At 44.1% G+C, this 25353-nt stretch overlaps 1 protein-coding gene across 1 annotated transcript in view; it reads right to left on the reverse strand.

Annotated features, from left to right (window-relative positions):
* Positions 1-24462, reverse strand: part of zmiz1a (zinc finger, MIZ-type containing 1a) — a 130574-nt gene extending 106112 nt beyond the window's left edge. The window contains 1 exon segment of the mRNA XM_080849026.1: positions 24351-24462. The gene's annotated coding sequence lies outside the window, so the exon portion shown is untranslated.
* Positions 24463-25353: the final 891 nt, after the last annotated feature.

Here is a 25353-nt window from a genome sequence, read left to right on the forward strand (position 1 = left end):
GAACGAAAACAAAAACCAGAAACTTTTGATGTTTTGCTAGGAACAGAAACGAAACCAGAAACTTAAAAAAAAAAATATGTTCCGGATCAGAATCGTTTACCTAAAATAATGGTAACCGGTTAATAACGTTATTTTTTCGCTCTTTCACAAGATTCCTAAATGCAATATGATTGGTGATGTTCTCTTCCGGTCGTTTACTTAGATACTAGAGAACCGTGCCGCGCGCCGCCAGCTGGTAGCCTTATCGGATCAAATCTATGCACAAGCTGTAGCCACCAGTCTCTCAAACTCAATCTTAAAAAGAGGTAAATATTGTACCAAGTATCTCACACATGTTTGTTTTTAAATAGGAATTCTATAAGATAGGCTACGTATTTCCAATGCATTGTTGTAAAAATCTGCAGGGTCAAGTAAATGAAATTATAGCTAAGTTGGACAGTTAGCATTGGCAGTAGACTACCTTGCTATTGCCCAGCATAACCGACCCTAATTTGTTAAGTCTTTATTTAAAACGTAGGCTAATACGGTAGTTCTCATATTTGGAATTTTAACTTTTTTGTTCAGATGGGAAGACATTGCGAGAATCCTATGCAGCAGCATTATTCATTTGACCCCGCGACTAACAAATCCAAATACAACATTGAGGGATGTATGTAGATACCATTGTAGTTTTGTAATATTTGTATTGTCTCTGTTGACAAAAATGCACTGATTGGGCCCTGACGAGGTTTTGTTTGCCCAATAAACAACATAGCATACATTTTCCTTGTCTTAACTCATGTATAATACTTACAAAATGTCAGAATTACAGTTGCCGCTTACATAATGTAGCCTATAGCTAGTGCTTTTTTAATGTTTAATGACAGGATTATTATTATTAGAGACATATAAGATTATTTTAAAGTGCTAATGATCAGCCTACTTATTTGTATGTACCGCAGCTGACACGGAACGCTATTAACTGGTTCAGGAACTTTATTTTTTTGTTCTAACCGGTTCATGAACGTCAATTTTAGGGTTGGAACGAAAACCGGAAACGTTAAAATACTGTTTCTGATCGGAACGAACCAATTGGGAAAAAATTCTGGTTCAAAGCCCTGGTAAAAAGGCACTTAAAATGTGAAGTATCTCCAGTGAATACTTCAGGGCACACTGAACAGAGAAAACCAGCTTCCTCACAACAGGCTTAAGTCGTGAATTTGGCACATATTCTGGCTTTATTTTGAATTGACTACAAATTTTCCATCTTGTGATTGTAAACAGACTCAAGAGAAGAACTTGAAGAAAATACAGAGCGATTGATTTTAACTTGAGATAAAAATATAAAAGGGCATAAAAGTGCACCATGTTAAGACTGCCTCTTGGTCTTGCCAAGTCCTCTCCAGCTCAGCTTTCATCCAGTGGCTGTTTATCACAGATGTAATTAAAACAGGGCTGCTCCTCACAGCACATCACTTATGCAACATTTTGCTATGCTAATGCAGGTGATTTGCTTCATGCTGAGACTACTTCCCCACTGCCATGTTCAATGATTAATTTTCTTCAGTAATATGCTTTGACACCTTTTCACATGTACATTTAACCATTGGGTGACAATCATAATCATACAAACCCAACCACACCACAACACTACATTGTTACACTGACTATCTAGCACATTTAAACACCTTCTAAAACAGGCAGCCAGACTCGTCTACTCCATTTTACTCTTGAGTCCAGGAAAAAACCTTCCTTGTTCTCAACGAGCTGGTTACCATTTTCTTCAACAAAGCCACATAGAGCCATGTGAAGGCGGGCATGGCGTTTCACTCTTGTGCTCAGTGAACCAGACCTCCTCATGAATAACACTCCCGCAGAAGAGTGGCAGAGGTCTAACCAAGGGCAGAAGCAATGAAGGTGGTTGCCGCCAGCTCCCTCCCAACTCTCCATTACACATGAGGAAAGCGTAGAAGCAAAGAGCGTCGCCCTGCTATAAACCCGCTTACGTGCTTCTGGCCTATTTTCACCACAGTGTCCTACACAAGCATGAGAAAAGAGGGGAAAACCTCAGAGAGAAGGGAGACGACATGTTTTCTTATTAAAGGGAGACGCAGTCGTGCTCTCCACAGCCTCCCTGAGTGTTGATGACAGCTTGCCCACAGCTCAACCCCTCTGCAGCGAGCCAGAGCCGTCTTGGGGGAATCACGCTGCTTGATGCGTTCATTTGTAAGGCTGTCAGAGGCAGCACTGGAAATATCTCATTTTCCTGCCGACCGACACCTCATCAGTCAATGCTTCACAAAGGTCAGCCGCATTACAGCGCTCGCCTTCAGCTCTCTCGAAAGCAACCCCCCCGCGCGTTTAAGATGAATCATGACCCGATCAAAAGAGGCAAACAAATGTTAATTAGAGAGCTCAGCTCACACCAATGGCCTGGTCTGGTGTGAAATCTGTTTTTCTTCTTCACCCCCCCCCCCCCCCCCCGACACCACTCTGGCTCCAATAATGTAGAATACATGAATAGAGGTGGGGGGGGGGGGGGGGGGGGGATCAATACTATTATCCCACCCTGTCATGCAGCACAATATTAAAAAAGGCAGAAAGTGATAGGATGAATTCAGGAGTGAATGTGTGTGGGAGTGTGGTGTTGGGTCTCCGGGCTGAATAATGGAGCTTAATCCTTGGAGGAGAGAGAGCTCTTGAAACCAGAGCATAGACAGCCAAGGCTATGCTGCAGCTACCAAGAATACTGACAACCAAAATGACGATGCTGATGATGATGATGTCGATGCAAGTCCACACCTCAGGCTGTGTCACAGCATGTCAGAGAGCAGTCATCCGCACAGCCAACAGTGTTTATAATTATACCACACATACTGTATGATAACTCACAGATTCTCTGCAGCCTCACACACACGCACACACGCACACGCACACGCACACGCACACGCACACGCACACGCACACATACACACATACACTAACACACACACATACACAAACCCACACACACACACACACACACACACACACACATACAAGCTTAAGCAGCCTCTGCCAACAGGAAGGAAGAGACACACACCCAAAACAAATAAGTCATCCTCTGGGGAAACCAGAGCCCTCTGACATCACCCTTCAGTGTGTTTGAACTAATCACAGAGTTAGCATGCTATCAGTCCATCCCCACTACACAACATCACCCTTCAGTGTGTGTGAACTAATCACAGAGTTAGCATGCTATCAGTCCATCCCCACTACACAACATCACCCTTCAGTGTGTGTGAACTAATCACAGAGTTAGCATGCTATCAGTCCATCCCCACTACACAACATCACCCTTCAGTGTGTGTGAACTAGTTTCCAAAGAGGCGGGCAGACAGAGTATGTCAAATTCTGCTACTATTTGATCTGATGCACTTTTAATGGTGGCCATCATCAAATCCCAAACGCTTCCCACCTTTGATATGTGAGCACTGACACGCTCATGGCATGTACTACCAGTGTCTGTATTTGATTACAAATCCATTGAGTTGCGAATCCAAATGCTTTACACCGGCAGGCAGGCTGCGCTGCATTATTTAGGCGGCTGTAATCTGCCTGATATCAAAGCGCTGTGGTAAGAAGATACAGATGCTCCACGCACGCAGGCAGGCACGGCGCGGGTGCAGCAGCAGCTGTGGGAGGTGAGGCGCGCCCCAGCCACTTCTGCCGCCCTGAAAAATGAATGCAGCAAACAGGCGGCGCTTCAGGCCTCTCCACCGCTGAGGACCAACAAGATCAATTACACAGGGGAGGAGATGTTCCTCAGCTCCGCAGCAGGGAGAGAGACGGAGAGAGACAGAGAGAGAGAGAGGGAGAGGGAAAGAGAGAGAGAGGAGGGGAGAGAAGCACCTTAATGAGAGAGGTTTCCATTACCTCCATAAAAGCCCGTTACCATGGCGGCGCGTACACACGCAGCGGCTTGGGGCTCTCCAGACTTTTAGGTTTTTGTTAGTAAATGTTTAGTTGTAGTCTTAGTTTAATTTAAGTTTAATTGTGAAGTTGTTGCCACGCAACATCTTGGAGGTCTCCTGACCATAGATTTTTGTTAGAAATAGTTTAGTTATAGTTTTATTTTAGTTTTAGTGAAATTGTTTACTTGGGTTGCCATGGCGATACACCGCTCTCCAGGCTAAACGTTTTTGTTTATTAATCGTTTTTTTTTGTTTTAACACTAATGTGCCCTCCACTGGCAAAACAGTATAGCCGTGCTGAGCTCCTGGTCATAAATCGTGATGTACATCGACTGTCAAGCGAGATATCCATCCCTCCCGAGATCCGCAGATTAGCCAGCGAAAGCTCTGCCTCAACGGGCCGGCAGAGGAGACGCTGTGAGCGGAAGCAGAAGCGGGGCAAGCGGGCCGGTGTACGAGCTCGGCTAAAGGCTAACCCATCCAAACCACCGCTTCCTTCAATCTTCCTAGCCAATGTTCGCTCAATACGGAATAAACTGGACGAGATAAGACTTCGACTCACAGCACAGAGGACTTTGACTAGCTGCTGTTGCATGATCTTCACCGAGACGTGGTTAGACAGCACCACACCAGACGCAGCTATCCAGCTAGCAGGCCGCACCGTCTACCGGGCCGACAGAACAGCTGACTCGGGTAAGAAGACCGGTGGCGGTCTGTGTGTCTTCTTGAATAACTGCTGGTGCACAAACACAAGCATTGTCGGAAAGCTCTGCTGCCCCGAACTGGAACTTATGCTTCTGAAGTGCAGGCCCTTCTACTTACCAAGGGAGTTTGGCATTGTTTACATCTGTGCTGTTTACATCCCTCCGGACGCTAATGCTAAACTAGCATTAGCACAGCTACACGGCTACATCAGTAAAAGACTGGCCAAACACCCAGACAGCGCCTTCATTGTAGCTGGGGATTTTAACCGTGCCAATCTCAGATCTGTGCTCCCCACATTCCATCCAAACGTGACCTGTGCAACCAGAGGCAGTGTGACACTAGACCAGGTGTACACTAATGTTGTTAAGGCTTACAAAGTACAGTCTGACTCCCACCTAGGCCTGTCTGACCACCTCTCACTGTTCCTGTACCCCTCATACCAACAAAGAATCAGAGCGACAAGACCTGCCACCAAGTCCATAACAGTGTGGAATGAGGATGCCATCCCTCAGCTACAGGACTGCTTTGACAGTACGGACTGGACACTATTTAATAGCCTGGAGGCTTCTGACGACCCAAAAATTGCACTGGAGGAATACACATCTTCAGTAATGGACTATATCAACTTCTGTGTGAACAATGTCACAAGAAGGAGGACTGTGAGAGTGTTCCCCAACCAAAAGCCATGGATGTGCAGAGAGGTGCGTACACTACTGAAGGCCAGAGATGCAGCCTACAGATCAGGTGAAACAGCAGTGTACAGCGTAGCCAGGGCAGCACTGAGAAGAGGCATAAAATCTGCAAAAGCCAAACACCGGCAACGTGTTGAGCAACTTTTCCACACTCACACCAATCCGAGACAAGTATGGGAGGGAATAAGAGCTATCTCGGACTACAAAGGGACTGCGTCAGCCCCCCAGACCAGCTGTGCTACCCTGACTGAAGAGCTGAATCAGTTCTATGCACGGTTTGACAGGGACAACAATGGTGAGCTGCCTCTGCCCCTACCCTCTGACGATACTGCACCCGCTCTGACCCCCCACGAGGTCAGACTCTGCCTGAAAAACATCAACCCCAGGAAAGCGGCAGGACCAGATGGTGTGGCAGGCCGCGTACTAAAGAATTGCAGTGACCAGCTGACAGAGGTATTTACAGACATTTTCAACCGCTCTCTAGCCCTTTCACATGTCCCCCCATGTTTCAAAGCATCAACCATCATACCTGTGCCAAAAAAGACTGCAGTCAAGTGCCTGAACGACTATAGGCCAGTGGCTCTCACCCCCATACCTGCTAAATGCTTGGAAAGGCTGGTCATGAAACACATAAGAGGCATCACACCAGCTTCCTTTGATCAACACCAATTTGCCTACAAAGCGAACAGATCTACAGAGGATGCAGTAGCCCTGCTGCTTAACACTGCACTGGAGCACCTGGAGTTAAAGAACACTTACATCCGTATTCTCTTTATAGATTACAGTTCTGCATTCAATACAATCCTTCCAGGCAAACTCATCTCCAAACTTCAGGACTTAAACCTCAATGCTGCACTGTGTAACTGGGTATTGGACTTCCTGACCAAACGCACACAGAGTGTACAACTGGGGAAGCATCACTCTTCAAATCTGACCATCAGCACTGGCGCCCCACAAGGTTGCGTGCTCAGCCCACTTTTATACACCCTCTACACCCATGACTGTGCTCCCTCCTGCCCATCCAACTACATCTTCAAATTTGCAGATGATACAACAGTGCTTGGCCTCATCTCCAACAACGATGAGGCTGCCTACAGGCAAGAAGTGGGAAACCTGGCAGTCTGGTGTTCTGAGCACAACCTCAGTCTCAACATTAAGAAAACTAAAGAGATGATCATTGACTTCCGGAAGTCTTCCCAGCATAATCACCATCTCCCACTCTACATCAACGGTGAAGAGGTTGAGCGTGTCACCTCTCTAAAGTTTCTGGGTCTGACACTGACGGAGGAGTTGTCCTGGGTCAAAAACACAGCTTCCGTTTTAGGGAAGGCCCAGCAACGCCTCTTTTACCTCCGGAAGTTGAGGAAAGAACACCTTCCTCAGAGGCTGCTGTACAATTTCTACCGCTGCGCTATAGAGAGTGTGCTTACATACTGCCTGAATGTATGGTCCTACAGCTGTACAAAGGCGGAGCAGGCAGCCATCCAGAGGCTGATTAAAACAGCGGGAAGGATCATTGGAGTAGAGCTGCCCGACATCTTGTCCATCTCCTCCTCCCGTTGCCTGCAGCGCTCTAAACGCATCCTCACAGACCCTTCTCATCCTGCCCATCATCTGTTCCTGTTACTCCCATCAGGGAAAAGGTTCAGATCAAAAAAGGCACGCACCTCTAGGATGGCAAAGAGCTTCTATCCCTGTGCAATAAGGCTCCTCAACAGCTTACCCACCCCACCCCCCCACCCCCCTTCATCTCCCCCCGGCCCAGCCCACCCCGCCCCCCTTGGACTGTGCACTCTAACACTTGATGCACCTTAATATGGAAATATGGAGATATGGAAATATATTGCATTTATTATTTTTATTATTATTATTTTATGTATGATATTTATGAATCTATTTATTAATTGTTATTTATTATTATTTAGCTGTGTAAGAAGTCTGGTTGCCTCTACTGTCTCGTTGTCTTTGTGGCAATGACAAATAAAGTACTTTGAACTTTGAACTTTGAACTTTGAAAAAGGCATAAGTGAGTCACCCTGATGAAGCAAAGCAGTAATAGCCCTTTCTCCTCTCCTCTCTAATGACACTGGAAGTGGATTACGCCGCCAGTCCCCCCATTCGCTCTGTTTATCATTTATGTAAATAACAGCTGGAGGAGCGATAGGTACCACGCCGGGAGCGGGCGGGCAGGCGGGCGCTGGAGAGACGAGGGGTGGAGGGGAAGGTGGAGGTGCTTTTCTGTGCATCTGAGAGAGATGCTTCCGTTGTGAGGTGGGCTGTGGAGTAAGACTGATAATGAGCTGCTTTAGCGTGAGGTGAGGTGAGGCGTGCTTGCTTAGATGAGAGCCGGCCATTAAATATGTGTATGGCGTGGCCAGAGGGAAGTGGTTTTTGGGGGAAAACACGTTTTGCCTTTGAATTATTTCAGGAAGATCCACGTAGGAACAGTCCACTCTCACCATTTTGAAAAACCGTGGCATTGCATTACTGTGTGTGTCGGTGTGTGAGTGCATGTGCATATGCCAGCTTATGTGAATGTGTGTGTGTGCAAAGCAGAGAGGGTGTAAGAGAGGGGGGGGGGGGGGAGACTTTGTGCTTTGTATGCAGGTAAGGGCACAAGCCCAAGTCGTCTGCATCAGCCAAGTTATTCTAATACACACCATCTGACTGAAGAGGATAAAAAAAGCATCAGCAGAAATATACACAAGTGGCAATAATCCTCTGCCCTGAACACTTGTGCCATGCAATAAGCAAACTGCGCTTATCACAGCCCAACCACTGCTCCTTTTAATAACCCCAGTCATGGCAGCCCTTTCAGGCAGATCTCTGCTCTGCATTTAAAATATTCTGTGTGTGTGTGTTTGTGTGTTTGTGTGTGTGTGTGTACAGTGTGTGTGCAGTGCACATATTTGTGTATGTCTATAGGTGAACAAAGTGAGCCAGGATGAGTGGACTTATTTTGACAAGCAGTCCTTAGACCATACTAGTACTGTTGGCCAGTTCATGTATTGCCACAACAGACCTGTTTTATAATGGAAACTGGGAAGTCCTTTTTTCGTACGCAATCTGAAGTGTATCGTATGTTATGCCACCACCTGCCCTCCAGAGGGGGTTGAGGGGGTTATCCTGGAACCCTCCACTATACTGTATTTGTCACTTCCTGTCTATCTGTCTGCCGTGTCTGCTTTCAGCTATGTGGTTATAATTGTCACTTGGAGTCTTAGTGAACTAAAAACTGGACTCGGTATCAATACATCACACTCAACACTAACTACATTTCAATCGAGTACACACACACTTCCTCAGCTACTGTGTCCAATACAGACAGATTAAAGACACACACACAATTCAAACAGCTGGAACAGTACGGTTACTGAGGTAAAAGTGTCTGAAGTGAAAGGCACAAGCTGTGCAGCAGTTTGTTTTGGGAGGCCAATCTTGGCCTGTTCTCACCTGAACCATAGCAATGTCTAGAGATGCCTAGTGTAGAGAGAGTAAGGCCGTCTCTCCTGTGGATGTCTAGGTGCTTCTTCACTTCATAATGGCAGCAGGTGGCATGGTGTGTTTGGAGCGTTATTCCAAAGGTCAACCCCATAGAGCCCAGATCTACTTAATGACAAATGCTTTAGTGCCGTTCTCCATGTTCAGTCTAATCGAAGAACAGGGCGCATGGATGCTCATGTTATGAAAGCAGCACAAGGCACAAGGCAAGGGAAGGATTATGTAAATATTAGCTGTTGACACAAGAGAGTGACATGCCATATTTCAGCGCGGTGGTAAGCTTGGCTGATCTCAGGGATGATAATACACCCAGCAACCAGGAAGTTAGAACACCACACACACACAAACACACACACACACACACACACACACACAATTATCTGTATGTGGAATAGCAATAAAAATCACATCCAAATCAAAATAAAGTAGCTTATTCTGTCCTTGTCCAACAAATTTTACTCCCGTGGCAAAAATGGCATCAAACTCCTTCACAAAAAGACCTTTTGATCATTTCTAATAATAATAATAAAAAACAAAAAATCCATAAATCATTAGAGTGCAAATAGGAAGGGCCCCAGACTGCCTCTGTCATGTTAGCTGCTCCTCCTGACTGGGCAGTTTCCACATCACCAGTCAAGGCAGACTACCCACTTACATTTTCCAGAATGTTAACAGCAACTTGGACACTGTCAAAAATGTCATGCATGTGCCTTTAGCTACCTTTCTGCACTTAATAGGAAAGCCCCAGCCTGGTGCAATGCTCCAGCACACACTGAGATGTGTAATCAGGTCTTCAGCGTGGAGAGAGAGAGAGAGAGAGAGGGAAAAAAATAGAAGGCAGTGAACACAGTCTTCTGTGACTGCACCTTCTCAGGAAAGATGGCAGGCAGGTTCCCCTAGGCTGCCTCAGAGCCGGCACGGAATAACCATGCGTGCCAGATCGCCTCGGCTTCACTCTGGATTCGTCTGACAGACACGCACAACATATCCCCATAGACTTGACATGAAAATCCAGGCTGTTAGTGTTACACAAAGTCGGCACTCCGTGCCTCACTACACCCAAGTCTAACTGCCATTTTACCCGCTGAAGAGGGCCTGGAGTGGCAGTGCTCCTCCACTCCATGGTGAGGCCAACCCAAGGCAGGCACAGCCATTACGATGACAAACACTACTCGGCCTTCCGGAGGTTTCCTGTGCTGATTGGTCTGGGCTGGATATTGGCACTCACCCTGCTTGTGGAGCGCCAGACTTGGAGGAAAGGGAGAGGGAAGCCACGGACACAGAGCACCCGCCCCTGCATGTGCAGAAACTGCCAGCAGTGAGGACGAGCAAACCCTCTTTCTAAGAGCTGCGGAATGACCACTTCCGCTGGAGGAACGCAGCTGTTTGATCTCAGGCGGTGGAGGCTAACTACCCAGATGGACAAAACAAACACAGGAAAACACAACTGGGCCACTGTGGAGCGCTTTCCACTACAACTCCTGTGCGAAAGGTCAAACTGTCACAATGTTGCCACAGGCCAGAACTCTCAGCGGGGCCTCGCTCCAGCTATGGCCGTGCCTCTCGGGGAGTGACGTGGTGCTGGGGATCAAAGGGGGAAATATTACATGTCACTTTCTTTGGAGGCTTGTGAGCAGTGGAACCATGTTAATTATAGTGTTGCTGTAGACAGCTGTGTTTGTTTCATGCACAGATCATTCCCAGAGACTAAGAAACAGGGACTCTTGATGGTCCTTTCTTCTTTAATTAATGCTTTCCTTTTACCGTGAAGAAAGGAAGAAGTGTTGTAAAGCCTTTCATGAAAACGAATAACTCCTGCCAAGGGCGAATTCAACTCTTTTAATGGGGAATTATCACTACAAACCACTAATTCCTCTGACAGATATTATCAACTTGAGATTTGGAAATTGTGACTGATATCTCATGTGCCACCAAAATATAGAAAATGCTTTAAATAATTGATAACCTTGGAGCAGGATGATTATAAACAGCTCTGCTCCTTTTATCAATCATTCATGCGGTTTCTATCGGAAAAACACTTCACTTCCTCAAGTTTCAGGCCACACTTCAAGGAAAAAGGTTTAAACTCATGCATCTTGCCTAATTTGAAGGGCCGAAATACACTGGGAAATTATAGGGTATTGTAACCTTAATTGTAGGTTATTGTAGTAGTGTATAGGGTATTGTAACCCTAGCAGGACCAACACTCAGAAAAGAGGAGAAGAGGGATTGTCGAATTAACCAAAATATAACCATACATATAATATAACCAAAATGAACCATATTGGAAATACTCTTTAAAACATGGTATTATTACGTTGAACATATGTTTTTTGTTACACCATTCAATTTATCCAACTGAATCATGGAAGAGGAAAGTAAAATAATAAAGTAAGTTCACACCCAGGAAGGCAAATAATCACGTGGGGAGCTTCTTTAGCTATTCCTGGATAACGTAAATAGTGACTGATGCATGTCTAACGTCAACTTCCCCCAAAAATGGATAGAACAGTAGAATGCCCCCTAATGATGAAAAGTAACACTTGCTTTTTAAAACTAGGCCTGTTGTGTTGTAAAATGAAAATCTATGATCTAAAATCTTAGCATTAAAAAATCTAATTGGAGTAACAGTTGGAAATCTGGTACCAAAATACATCGGTATTACAGTAATGAAAGATAATATCTTGCATCAACATGATCATTTTAAATTGTCTATTGTGAATGAAATATTTTGATTTGAGAAGCAATAATAAATTGAGAAAAATTGGTTGGTTGGTAATGGGCCATATTCTGATTATATGGGACCGATGTACATTAAAATCAAGTAAATTCAAAGAACTACATTACAACAAAGAAACCTCATTCTTTGCAAACAAATCAATATCATACAATAAGGACAAGAAACCTCCCTATTCAATAATGCGTCATTCAAGACAGTGCTTTCACATGGACCTTTATGTTCACAGATTAGCGTAGTCTTCAACACTGGAGAGCCAGCTAAAATGAACTGAATTTGGGCTACGGAAAAAGCTTCCAAATGGGCGCACATTTCCTATTAGCTCATGCCCTGGGCCGTCGGTGAGCATGATCAAACAGAACGGCATCCCTCCCTCCCTCCACTCCTGAGTAATGGTACAAAGAGAGGTTCCGTGCAGCCTCCCTCTCGGGGTGCCAATCTTCCAATTAGTGTCCGCGTGCAAGTACTTCTGCCCTGGTCTCACGGCATGAAAGCCTGGCCGACCAGTGCTGACAACATGTCAGACCCAGCTTCTGTCTGCCCTCACCAGGGTCCCCAACAGGGCAAACCAGCTCGATTTGTGTTCATGGAGACAGAGGGGTTTCCTAACACTCAGCTTTAAGATTTGTTACTTTGCGCTTTAATATGTGTTACCACATGGTCGGAACATGTGGGAAGCATGTTTGTACACATATGTAAGCCCAGTACTACAACACAGGAGTGCCTTTGGGTTAGCCATTGGGTTTAACAGTGTGAAAGCTATACATTTTTACAGTGAAAAAATCTATGGGGTTTAACAGTGAGAATGCTATGGGGTTTAACAGTGAGAATGTGAAGGGATTTAATAGTGAGAAGGCTAAGGGTTTTAATAGTGAGAATGCTAAGGGTTTTAATAGTTTGAAAGCTGTACATTTTAACAGTGAGAAAGCTATGAACTTTTAACAGTGAGAAAGCTATGAACTTTAACGGTACAAAAGCTATGTGTTAAAGCAGCATCATAAACATGAAAATTTCCCATTCTGACTTTAATATCCTCAATGGCCGATTAAGAGCTAGTAACTATGTGCTTGTTTAATGTACATGGGTAGCAGAGCAGCCTTAATGTAACAACAGTTTACTAGATAACAACTAGATGAAAAGAGAGGTTCAGGATGGACATAAAGTTATGGGCCATGGGTTGTGGCCTGCTTTTGTTGATAAATTAATATCAACATAGTACTCTTTATGTTCTTGAGTAATCATCAAGTGTATAAATCAATCCTTTGATCTTCTCAAATATGAAATAAAAAATGTTATATGATGTTTTACGCAGAAACATATATTTCATAGGGAATGTGTGAGCTGAAATCCTTTCCATATTGTGTATATAATATCTCTGAGTGTTTGGTTGGAAAGGGTTAAGGCTCACTCAATGAAACACATGGATGAGATACCTCAGAAGGTCAAGGATTCCCTTCAATGTCAGAGGAGTAGTCCTTCATTCTCAGCTACTGAGTGATCTCATGTGACTGATCTGGAAGAACAACCCATCACTCTGACTGCCCGGTGAGTGAGTCAGCCTCAATCCTGAATTATGTCCAATTCATCCAACAGTTAGCCTGTCTGCAGTCCCCCTGACTGTAAGCGCTCAAGAGTGGGTTTTGACAGGTATTTTCTCACGGTACCTAGCATACCTCACATTTTACAGACAGCTGTAACATAGCTCCAAACACAGGAACAGAGGAAATGTCATTCACACGTGTCAACAGACAAGAGCCTCAGCAACACCTACACAATGCTACAGCGCTAAAAAAAACTAAATGATGCAAAGTGACAAAATCTGGCTAAAAGGTAATATTCCAAGGATGGATGGTTTGTCAGAGTGTTGTTTTTTTTTCACCATCACTCAGTGCTCTTCCTAGCTCCTTGCCAACATTCTCTTGTGCACTACACACGTATCTGCTGTACACGAAGGCTTACACATTTGTGTCTTTAATAACGGCTGCTCTCTCTCTCCCCCTCTCTCTTCCTCTTTCTGTCTCTCTCTGTCTCTCTCTCTCTCCCTCTCTCTCTCCCTGTGGACGTGGTGGTAGGCAATGTGAGCAGGAGACGGACTGGTCACTGCACTGCCTTTGTGATGAGGTGCCGGTGCACCATGACTATCAATCAGTGTTGCCGGAGATCTCCAGGCTTCCTTGCTCCACGTGGCACCCTGCTGCCAGACTGCCACGTCTCTCAGTGTCACCGAACAAAGACATGCCTCTCAAGGACCCTGCACAACCAGCCGCCGCAAGACTAGGGCTTTTCATACAGTTATACTGTTCAGGGCGCGAATATTGCGACTTTATTCCGCCTTGCCGTTCTGAGAAAGAGGTTGGTGGTCCCTCCCTTTCCGCTCCATAGCCAAGATGGCAACCATTGAGGGTGCAGCGTGTCCAGTGTTTCACACTCAACTTTTTGAAGGTCATGTGTACACCATCGGGGTACTTACAGCGCACTGCATATTTCCAGAATTGTCAGTTTGAATGCACTTATGCACTCAAAATAACAAGTGTAAAAGCTGAATTGGATATTAGTCCAAATATGAATGTACCTGTTTAAAGCTCTGTCTCTTCAACCCTCTAGTTCAACCAACAGGCGCCATCAAATTGGGCTTACATTTCACTATCTCCCAATTATTGCTGCAATTTAGATTAAAAGGGTTTTGTAAATACCACTAAAATACCATTAAGTTCCACCAAAGTTGCCCCTGCTATTTTCATTTAACAAGAGTCCATTACCATCAGCAACAGTGTCAAAACATGGTTTGGAAATGAGATGGATTCCAAAACAAGTGTGTCTGTCAATCCATGGAGAAAATGAAATGAGTAAGCGCTGGTTCAGTAGTGTACTAACTCCAGTGGTTTAAATGAGTAAGTGTGGATCAGTACTGTACTGGCTCCAGTGGTTTAAATGAGTAAGTGTGGATCAGTACTGTACTAGCTCCAGTGGTTTAAATGAGTAAGTGTGGATCAGTAGTGTACTGGCTCCAGTGGTTTAAATGAGTAAGGGCTATATCAGTACTGTACTGGCTCCATTGGTTTAAATGAATAAGTGTGGATCAGTACTGTACTGGCTCCAGTGGTTTAAATGAGTAAGTGTGGGTGCTTTATTTATTTGATTTCAGTCACCGTCAAGAGCAGGATAAAGGAGGAGGAGGGGATGGAGGGGATGGAGGGAGGGAGACAGGGAGGAAGAGAGCAACCACTTCTTACAGCATTCACTCAACCCTGCAAATCAGTACATCAAACTCATTTCCAGACTGTTGTGAAAAAATAATCACATGATTACTACTGGGACTAGAGCAGGATTTTGTAGTCGAGAAAAACCCTCACAGAGATGCGTTTTTAAATTGGCTTAAGGTAAATTAATTATACTGTCATTTCCTAGCATATCAAATAATTGCAGCCTTCTTTTGTTTTAAGCCAATGGATTACCAAAATAAGGACCTAGAATCGACGACTATGCTAAAAACTACTATGCTCGATGTAAATGCAACTGCTGTCTCACCAATCTTTTTATCAACGCAGCAATAAGGCTCTTTTGTTGGAGCAACAGGTTAGAGTGCCAGTTGCTTATCATCCCTTATCTCTGGCCTGTTATGAACATGGCTGACAATGGGAGAGGGAGCTCTGCTGGTGCTTAGATTACTGAATTATACAGAGGACATGAACCAAAGCATTTCAGCTACTTAGAAATTAGATCAGGCAACCATCAAATATTGATCTCCCATTTCCATATTCTGGGCGATAAGGCGCTGGCCAAACTAGCTCAACAGCTTAATTACTTGTCAGTGGCAGAACATTGCACCTGTGATTAGTTTGGTTCTGCCATCCTCACTTAGCCAAACTAGGAAGCTAAGACAACTTTTATGAGATACAACATAGCCATACATTATATAAGATGTTGCCATCCTCCCTTGTTGACTACTCTATCAATAGAGTCATAATAGGTTTTGTGTTTATCCTCCTCCAACTGAATAAGAATCATTTAAATAACACTTTTAACAGTGAGTCAGGTACATGGAGGGTTGCATTTTGTTAAATCCTGTAAATGGATTCCATTACATCGGCAATTAAGGGGGGGGGGGGGGGGGCGGGGGGGGGGGGGTCAGGTTACGTAATCAATCTGAGTAACCTATGCTCCGTCTAAACTCTCTTCACTCAGACAGAACACAGTCAGAAATACTTTCAAACCTAGTTGGCAAACTTATCTGGCTACAAACCACTTTTGTTCCAGACAGCACGAACGTACCCTTGTCTGTTCTGTTCTGAATAACACCAAGTGTTCCATGAACCCGAAAACAAACAAACTTCATGCCTTGAAAATACAGCTGACTGTGTCCGCACCAACAGTGATCAAATGGTGAACATCTTATGATTCCTGGACAATCACACATGAATTGATTTGTATTCCCCCTCACTCATCTGTGTCTGTAACTGTAATCAGGGGAAGTGTTAACTCAACACTGGGAGTGTATCCCCTCATCTATTGTGCCACTGTCTGAGTGATTAGCACTACACGTAAACACAATGTTCCAACCACATGTTCAATCTAGCCGAGGAGGCATAAACTCACTAGTCAGGTCGGGATGGCAATGCGTGGCAGTGTCTCCATGATACTTGACATTGTTTTTATTATCCCCATAGCTTGAAGCGACAGAACATCAACATGGGGTGACAAATGGGTGCCAGGGTGCGCGATGCCAGGCAAGAGTGGCAGCGCACGGGCACCAGGGGAGAGCGACAGCTCTGTGATGTTTATCAAACAACAAACAAAGGCCATCTTGAGGACATAATGTACTTTGTCATGTTTCTGTCAGCCTGAGAACAGGTTCGACCAATCAGTGACACTAAGAGTTAGGCATTCCTGAAACATTGATATTCACCCTGAATGACCCAGTATAGAGGCAGATGAGGTTACAGCAGGTTAAATGACAGAATTCCTCAAATTGATTCCAAAAATGTAATTAGAGGATAAGATAGATCAGATCATAGGCTAAATGCGAAATTAATGTTATACAGAAATAGCATAAACAATTTAATAATGGCTCAAACTGTAGGTACTACGTATAGAAAATTATACTATATATTATTAGTATAGAGTTAACACATCATGTGATATAGCACATGTTAACAAATTATGGTCACAATGAAACCTTTCAAGGTTCATTAGTGAGACAATTAAGAAATAATGTGAATTTCAATGTTTTGAGGATGGAAGAGCAAAAAGAAGCAGAAATGGTGCTTCTTGTGAAGGTCACAAACAAACACAACACACTGCCATGAGGGAGAGTCATAACTCCCCCCCCCCCCCCCCCCCCCCCGCTTTGTTAAATCCAATAGAAAGGCTTTAGCCATCATAATGATTTACAAAGTGACGAGTCAAACAGATTTACTGTGACAGGCTCGGAGGCACCCAACACAAATACAATTAGCACTCACGTGACCAGCATCCCATCCCGCCCCACATCCCGCCCCACCCCACCCCGACCCCCACCTCCCGCCCGCCCGAAGGAGCCACAGAATGGGCTGTGCTCCACAGACGCAGGCAGGGAGCCTCTTCTCACTCCTCTCTTTGGTGAGCAACCCCTACAGCTTGCAGGGAGGGAGCAGAAACATGTCCATTGTGGCAGTTACCTCAAGTGACAGGTTGTCCCCACAGTGCTGCTATGTTGTGTGTGAGAGGCTGTGCACAGTTCCCCAAAATGTGCAGCTAGTATCATCATCACTCAATATCAAATGAACTGCCCAACCATGGCCAGAAGCCAATGACGTGTGGTCAATTCTTAGACACCGTCTACAGCGTACATTACAGGGGAGCCAGGCTCATTACAGGGGTCAGTTCTCAACAATGCAATTTTATTTCTTCCAACCATTCCAACCATTTTCATCAAAACATACACAAACATAACAACTGACCTTGACTCCAAGCCAAAATCCCAAATAACTATAAACGAAAATGCTTAGGCTGAACAGTTTCTGATATTCCGTACAAAATCTGTGCTTATCCCTTAGGCACATTTACAGAGCTGGAAAGGAGCAGTTGAAGAACAAGGTCTTGGGTCAATTGTTTACAAATATAGGCAAAGTTCCCTTATCAAGATTTTTTTAGTGTGAAAGCGCCTGGTCCTGACTACAGAATGCACAATGTACAAATTCTCCCCCCAAACACAGGCGAAAGAATATTGATGACCAGATGGTTTTATTACTGTGATTTATTTCTATTACTTGGTAAAGTATGTTAAAGGAGGTAGTGCAGACATTATCTTCACAAAAGCCTTCTCAATTCCCTGTGCAGCAAACAGGGAACCTCCCCTGCTGAGTTGACAATGGCAGCTTAGAGAGGCAGGTCTAAGGTTAGCTGCCTTCTCTGAAAAACGGCTCTGCACACCAAACGCTTGTGTGGGTGCTGGCAGCCAGACGGGCGGGAATGTGAGGAGAAAGGAACCCTCGGGGCAATTCAGATAGAGTTTCTCTCATTTGGCCACTCCAAACTCCAAAAGCTTTCCAAGCAAATAAACGCCAGCATCTACTGTTTTCACCAGGACCTCACTACCAGGAATCAGCAGAGAGCTATGTCAACAGACCTTTCACAGCCTTTGTCATACTCAATTCAATTAAATATCAGAAATATAAGAAAACACTTTTTTTTTTAAGGTCTAAGAAAACCAGGAGAGGAGAATGGAACTGTATTTGTTACGGAAGCAGGTCATTCCCTGGTCTAACTAGCTAACTTGAAAGCCAAACTCAGATTCAAAGCTAGAGAAGCGCTCACATCCCTGGTGAGCACTTACAGATGCAGATTTAGGCCCTCAGCACCCCAAAGGCCTCTTGAGACGCGCTCCCCACACATAACACGCCACTGTCTCATGCACGCATCTTAAACTCGATTTGAAACGCACAAACACTGGCTCTACAGATTCAGGGTCCACTCTTATCTCGTGAGATAAGCTTGTTTGAGTAAGGAACAGTGTCAATCTGTCTGAAAACACTCATCACTCCATAAAACATAAATACACCAGTACGGTCAAATGATGGACTAATCAAATGTGCTGTGTGCATTAGGGACGTGGGGAACGCGTAAACACAAACACTGCACAACAAAGGCAGTGATGCTCTTTTTCAACGCCATAATCTGGCCATGAAAATATCAGCATGATGATGAGGCAGTGTGTGGCCTGGGAGTGAGATCTAAATTCTCCAAACATGACAACGAATGTTTCATTGCGTTTACTGAACACTCGACAGAGCAAATGAAGATGTTTAGTGAACATGTGGTCGCCATTACCCCCTCTTGTATTCGGAGAAGACACACTTTGATGAAGATTGGAGCTGAACATCCTTTAAATCATAAAACATAAAAGGCTTGTGCTGTTTGTCAACAGTTAATTAAAAAGCACAGAGAGACAATGACAGATATTGTTTGAAGACAATCCCTGGCAAGCACCACAGTGTGTCATTGTCGTCTCTGGAATACACTTGATTAGTTTAATCTCATTACAGCTATGATAAATGATCAGCACAACAGTGGCTTCTGTTTTCTGAGAAGATGCACTGTAGTATGAGAAATAAAAATGCTATAAGTACAAATCCAGCCATCCCTGAATCTGGGTTTAACTAGATAGAGTGGGTCAATCTGGCCTCCCGATACTTTTAAACGACAATACATATGGAAATGAACCAGAAGGGGTGGATTAATATCTCAGCTCATGTCAGCAAAACCCAGAGCCTTTCAAAAGGTGTTCCATATAATTCAGTCTATACGACTGCATTAAAAAGTGATAACAATTACAGACCTTTGAGGGGGCTTTGGCAACGTTTTTAATCGGGGTAAATTTGATATTTGATCGGCTTGAGAAAATGTCAATGGTAATAAAAATAGAAAGGGGTCCAGGATATAATAAAAAACAGGGGGGGGGACCAGTCCGATGGACATTCTGTTCCTGCTATGAGAAGGAGCCATGAGCCTGCACTGCATCAGTCAAGCTAAACTGCCATCACAGACCTGCACGCTGACAATATTTTCACACTGAGGCTTAAAATATGCCTCTTTTATCTGAGAAGTGCAGGCGGAGCAATGAAAAGACATGAGCCCATAACCCAGGGATATAGTCTGGCTGGACTGGCAGTGAGGGAGACAGAAAGGGATTGGAACGCACTGTGCAGGCACACCAGGATGTGTGTGAGAAAGAGAGAGATGCTGAGAAAGAGAGAGGAGGCAGTGTGTGTGAGAGAGAGAGAGAGAGAGAGAGAGAGAGAGAGAGAAGAGAAAGCACAGACACTCCGCTTAGGGAGCACTTATTAAGAGCTGAGGAAACAGCACTTACCTGGGAAGTGGTTCTTGCAGTTGCATGCCAACTTGCGCTTGGACATAAACACACAGAGACACGCACTGTATTTATCATGCTCTATCTCACACTTCCTCCTGCCTGGCTGTCACCTCACAAGCCTTGCCGAGGCTCTATGATGCATGAAACACATGTAGAGCCAGAGGGGCACGTCAAGAGAGAGAAGGACACCCATAGGCAGGAGCCTGCATTGACATCAGTGCATCGTGCCATTGTGGTCCTTCAGTCCAATGATATTCCAGCGCTAAGTGTTATTTCAGGAAGGTCCTTTCTCTTAATTAGATTAAATGCAATAATTGTTGTAGTGCCCTTTATGATTATATCATATGCTTTAAGTGAAGTGATACGAGGAGAATATTTGCCCTAAAAAAAAAAGTCTCACTCTGCTATCTGGGTAAATCCCAGTTAATTTGCTTTGTCAGAGAACAAGGAAGTATGAATTCCTCAAGGCTGTGTTGAATGTAATTTTACCGCCTTCACAGAATGTCTACCATCAGTCTCCCCGGCAGTGGAAGTCACCCACACAGAACTGAGAGATGCAGATATGCAGCCCAGACAAGATGACAAGTCCCAAGGTATTCACGTGATGGAGTACAGCACAACATTTTAATATAACAGTGCGGAGGTTCGGGACCAGCAGTGTCTAGCATCATGTTGCACTGCATAAATAATGTGCATACAAAAAAGAATATTGTTACAATGAGGAATATGGTGATGGACCTTTCGTACTCATTTGGTGACTGAAGATCTTCAACATTTCACATTTCTGAGACTAATTTCTTGAAGCAGAGTATGATGTTAAAATGTAGCCTACCAAAGCAGATCAGTACATCACCAATTTCAATAAGGATTCATTCCCTTCTATTAAAACCAAAATATTTCAAAAAGCATATTTGCCTGAAAGTCATTTACGAAGCACAAAGAACGCAGGTTTCAAATCCTAGCAAGATTTCATCAAGCACAGCATTTGAAGGTAATTACTTCTGATCTGGGCACATTTTGAGTGCAGCAGGAACATTTTGTTCTCCAGTGCAAAAATGTCAAACTCTCATATTGTGTTTGAGTGGCCGGGTGTCATTTATGATTCAAGGTCCTCACTCTTCCAGACAGAAATGGGATACAGCCATAGTGACATCCTCAGCGTTCATTTCTCAAGGCACGTCAAATCAAACATGCATGAGCCAGTGACAGCGTGGGCATGGAAGTCCCCATCAAAAGGAACAGCACTTACAGGGACACAGGGCAGCAGAAGAACACACACACACACACACACACACACACACACACACACACACACACACACACAAACACACACACACACACACACACACACACACACAGACTCACACAGACAGACATAAACACAAACACACACACAATCCTGAGGCCATGACTGGAGGGAAGAGAGCAACATCGTCAGATCCTCACCATACAACTAAAAAGAAACAAACTAAAATCCCTCTGTGGAAAGAATGCACCACAAGATAGCATAATAAAACACCTGAAGTCTGAGGACGCCATACAGAAACAGCTCCCCAAAAAATACTGTGCACTAGACACACTTTCTTTCACTGCTTAGCCTATTATGTATTTATTTACATGTCTAGGCCTTATAAATGGTCAACAAATGCATAAATGCAAAAATAGCGAACATTTCACAAGTATTGTGCCTCAGAGACGTGTAATCATTGTGAGTCTGGAAGCATTTCAGTTTTGGGTTTTTTCAGAACAAAAATCACTTAGAGCCCCTTTAATCTAAGGAGTCAAAAGAAAATATTGTACCACGATCTCCAACTTAACAAAATCAGCGATTTATGCAAGTCATATCAGTGACATTTGCAACAGCGTGAATCAAGACCCTTATTAGATCGCTAATAGGTGCTTCTCACTGGTTCTCACCTGGGAAATAGCATTACCATATAAACGGCGGCAGCCGGCTGTGAATTGTGAAAGTAATATTGTCGTGCTGATCAAGAGCGCTCTGAGCTCTGGGGCTCGGCAACAATGCCTGAATTATGCTGAAGAGTGGGTGTGTGCAGCTGGTGGCCAGACGACTGCTCGGGACCGTGATGAATGAACACAAGCCAACTATTTCACAACTCCCCACAATAGTGTACGAACAGTTAAATGTCAGACCTGTCAAAACACTGATTAGTGAGCTGCAGGTTTAAAAAGGCTAACAGGTTCCTCACGGAGGCAGCATACAAACATGAGAGAAAGAGTCAGAGCACTAACAGAGAAACAATGTTATGAGCAACAGAAATGTGTACAGTTCACTCAAGGAGAACCAGGACACGTGTGTAACAACACAACAGAGGATGAGATTATTTTGTCTCTGTGTTAAACTTGAGAGCTCTCTGGTTTATAGCAATGTCTGCTATTTATCCATGATTTAAATGTGGAGGTGGAATCTTTGTCATTGGCGAGGCAAAAACTAGCAGGGTAATGCCAAACGATATTAAGCTACTATTCTGATATATTAATGGCCAGATTCGGAAAACTTAAGCTAAAAGTAGTGTATATGAGTTTATGCTAAATGTGTGGAACGGAACGTTTTCAGACAAACCAGAAACAGCATTCGAAGACAATGAAAGGCAGTCTCCAATTTACAGAAGACCCCTGCCTAGTGAGTCAAGATCTTGCCCCACAAGAGTGGCACAGCACATCTTACTTTCAATATGGCCTTTGTTGAAAGCTACTAGTTCCGTGTCCTTAACATGAAAAGAGGAAGACTGACTGCTGCTGCTTCTGCCCATGGTCTGGATTCAGAGCCTCAACCAGGGCCCAACAGCAGAGGCAAGAGGGGAAAAAAACACTCTTCATATGTCTTGCCAAAATATTACTCAGATAAACAAAATCCATGGTCCCTACGAAAGCACTTACAATGCTAAACCACAAAAAAATAAGACACAATTTACCTGCCATGATTATTCACACGTTTGTTACTACAAGCCTTGTTTCTCACTCATGTCCATCTACACACAAATCTGGGCTGCATAACGACATGTTGCTGGTGTGAAACAGAAGCTCCCCCTATGAACTCCACTGGCACTCAGGTAAGCCTGTTGTCATTTCAGCGCAGCATTGCAAACATAAGTTGTGACAATGCCAAGCAACGATTGTAATGATCGGGCCAGTTTAAACCACGACCAGGAGTATGAACATATTTCATGCCGGCTAACACTGAAAACGATATTAAAAGATTATTAGACATGCTAAAATAGCCGAGGCACATGTTTGGAAACTAAAACAGACAACTGGCTTAATGTGAAAGGTATGTTGACTCTTCAACCCACATCATATGCTATTTTAATGTGTCCTGCTCCTTTCCTGGGGCAGATAGGAGTCGCGCTTCTCTCAAACCTGAAGAGAAGGGGCGTAACTGAATTGTGTCTGGACTTCTCCCCTCGCGCGCTGTTGTTTCACCCACCTTTTCCTTATTGCACATGGTGGTATACCGAACGGGAATGAAACTGTGATCCTCACATGCGAAAGAGTATTTAGCCCCAACTGGCCTCAAAAAAGCTTACAGACACCACGACTTTATGCAAGGGGTTACAGCAAAAAAATCTGTACCGCTACAAGCAGCTAAGAGCAACTTTAAAGTGTTTCCGAACGCATTTTTGCTAGAGCTAGTAAAGGGCTGTATCAGGCAACTGTCACTCAGTTTTTACACACTTGGCTAACATATCAACACGGTGTTGCAAATAACTAAGCTAGATTATACAGCAAGCAAGTTGCCTGTTAAGTTAAAAAAACGATGCTAGTTTACAATCTCAACATACCTATGCAATAAGGCTAGCTAAGGTCTTTCAGCCAATTTACAGCTAACGGAGTCGAATTTGAGTGCGTTGGCTGATGAGCAGATCAACTGCATAAGCACAGCCTAGACTGTTCTTAGAACGCAATAAAATAACGTTAACTTAGCGTACTGTTAATGTCCAAGCTAACCTATCCATACAACTACAGAATTACAAGGTACCCGCGTATATGAGACAATACAGCAAAATATCGAAGCATCACGTTTAAATGCAGGATACGTGGTGCATTGACCAGTCTGTCTCCAAAGAGTTCTAATAATCAAACCACATCCTCAATTTAAATTGAGTTTGTTTGGGAGATGCTATTTTAAAGCATTGAAAGGTAACGTTACTATACCCGAATGCACGTTCTGCTCAAAGAGCACATTCTTACGGATCTAATGTAAATGCATACATTAGCACAACCTGTTTCTTCTCATAATTCAAATCTTTAGCCACATTTCTAGTGTCACTCTTTAAGAGACTACTCCATTGTTAGCTATCGGAGGTCGGTGCTAGCGCCAGAGCAAAAAGCACATCCACGGCAATGCACAAAATCCATTCTCAGTCAAGCCTCCGAGGTGAGAAAGATGTAGAAATAGACACAGAACTTACTTTCAGATACGGCCAAAACTCAAAGCCGGGAGCAAAATTCCTCCTTATTTTCAAGTCTTGTTTTGTTGTCGCTCTTCACACTTCATAACCACTGGAAAGCGCACAACGTATCAGTGGTGTGTGAGTGCCTGAATCAACTAACGTAGAGCACGGCAAGTTGAAGTGTCAAATTACATCGGCTATTCTATTACCACAGATCCGTGAGTCGTGGTTGCTAGCAAAATGTGTCCCAGAGTCAAATCGAGTGTTCGTTGCGATGGATTAGGTAACTGCACCCGAACAGGACAGCAAGCTTATTCATACTGGAATATGAGAGCATACATGTTGTTTATATCTAGATCTTTTTCGTATAGGAAACATACGATTTGTAAGCTTTCATATTATAATATTCATATTAAAAGACCTTGTCACCCAGTGTAAACTTTTTGGATTATAAAGGCAGTCTATGTCATGCTTAGTGTGGTTGATGAATATTTTTTGTCCACAGTAAACCATTAGCCTACACCAAGCCTACATCAAACTATTATTCATTACTATTATTATTCCTTCACTTTGGTGCTGTCATTGTACCAGTGAGGGAATACCTTCTCCGTATTTTGCGATTCACCAGTCTCCGATAGAATAGAAAGCTGAATAACAAAGACATGTTTGAGAGCAGCAGCGGCAGGCTTGGCTGAGTGGTGACGTCAAGGAACAATGACTCTCCCAACAGCGCTGAGACAGAAGCATTCACACTGGCTACCCTCGGCCTCGCTCTCTCGCTGGCACGACTCGCTCGACTCGACTGCATTGGGGAGACAGCGCTGTTCCGAGTCTGGAGTGGTGCACCAGAGAGGAGAAGTCTCTTGCATGCAGTGCTTGTATTCGTCTCCTGAAAAAAAAGCACCGTTAGGAATTTCTTCTGGGATATCTGTCATAGTTATGGTTTCCCATGTAATAGAAAGATATAGCCTACTAAATATGTTTTGGACGGTGCGCGTGGTAGGCTATTTTAAACATGGCC

Source organism: Sprattus sprattus (genome assembly GCF_963457725.1).
Source record: "Sprattus sprattus genome assembly, chromosome: 12".
Classification (NCBI taxonomy): Eukaryota; Metazoa; Chordata; class Actinopteri; order Clupeiformes; family Clupeidae; genus Sprattus; species Sprattus sprattus.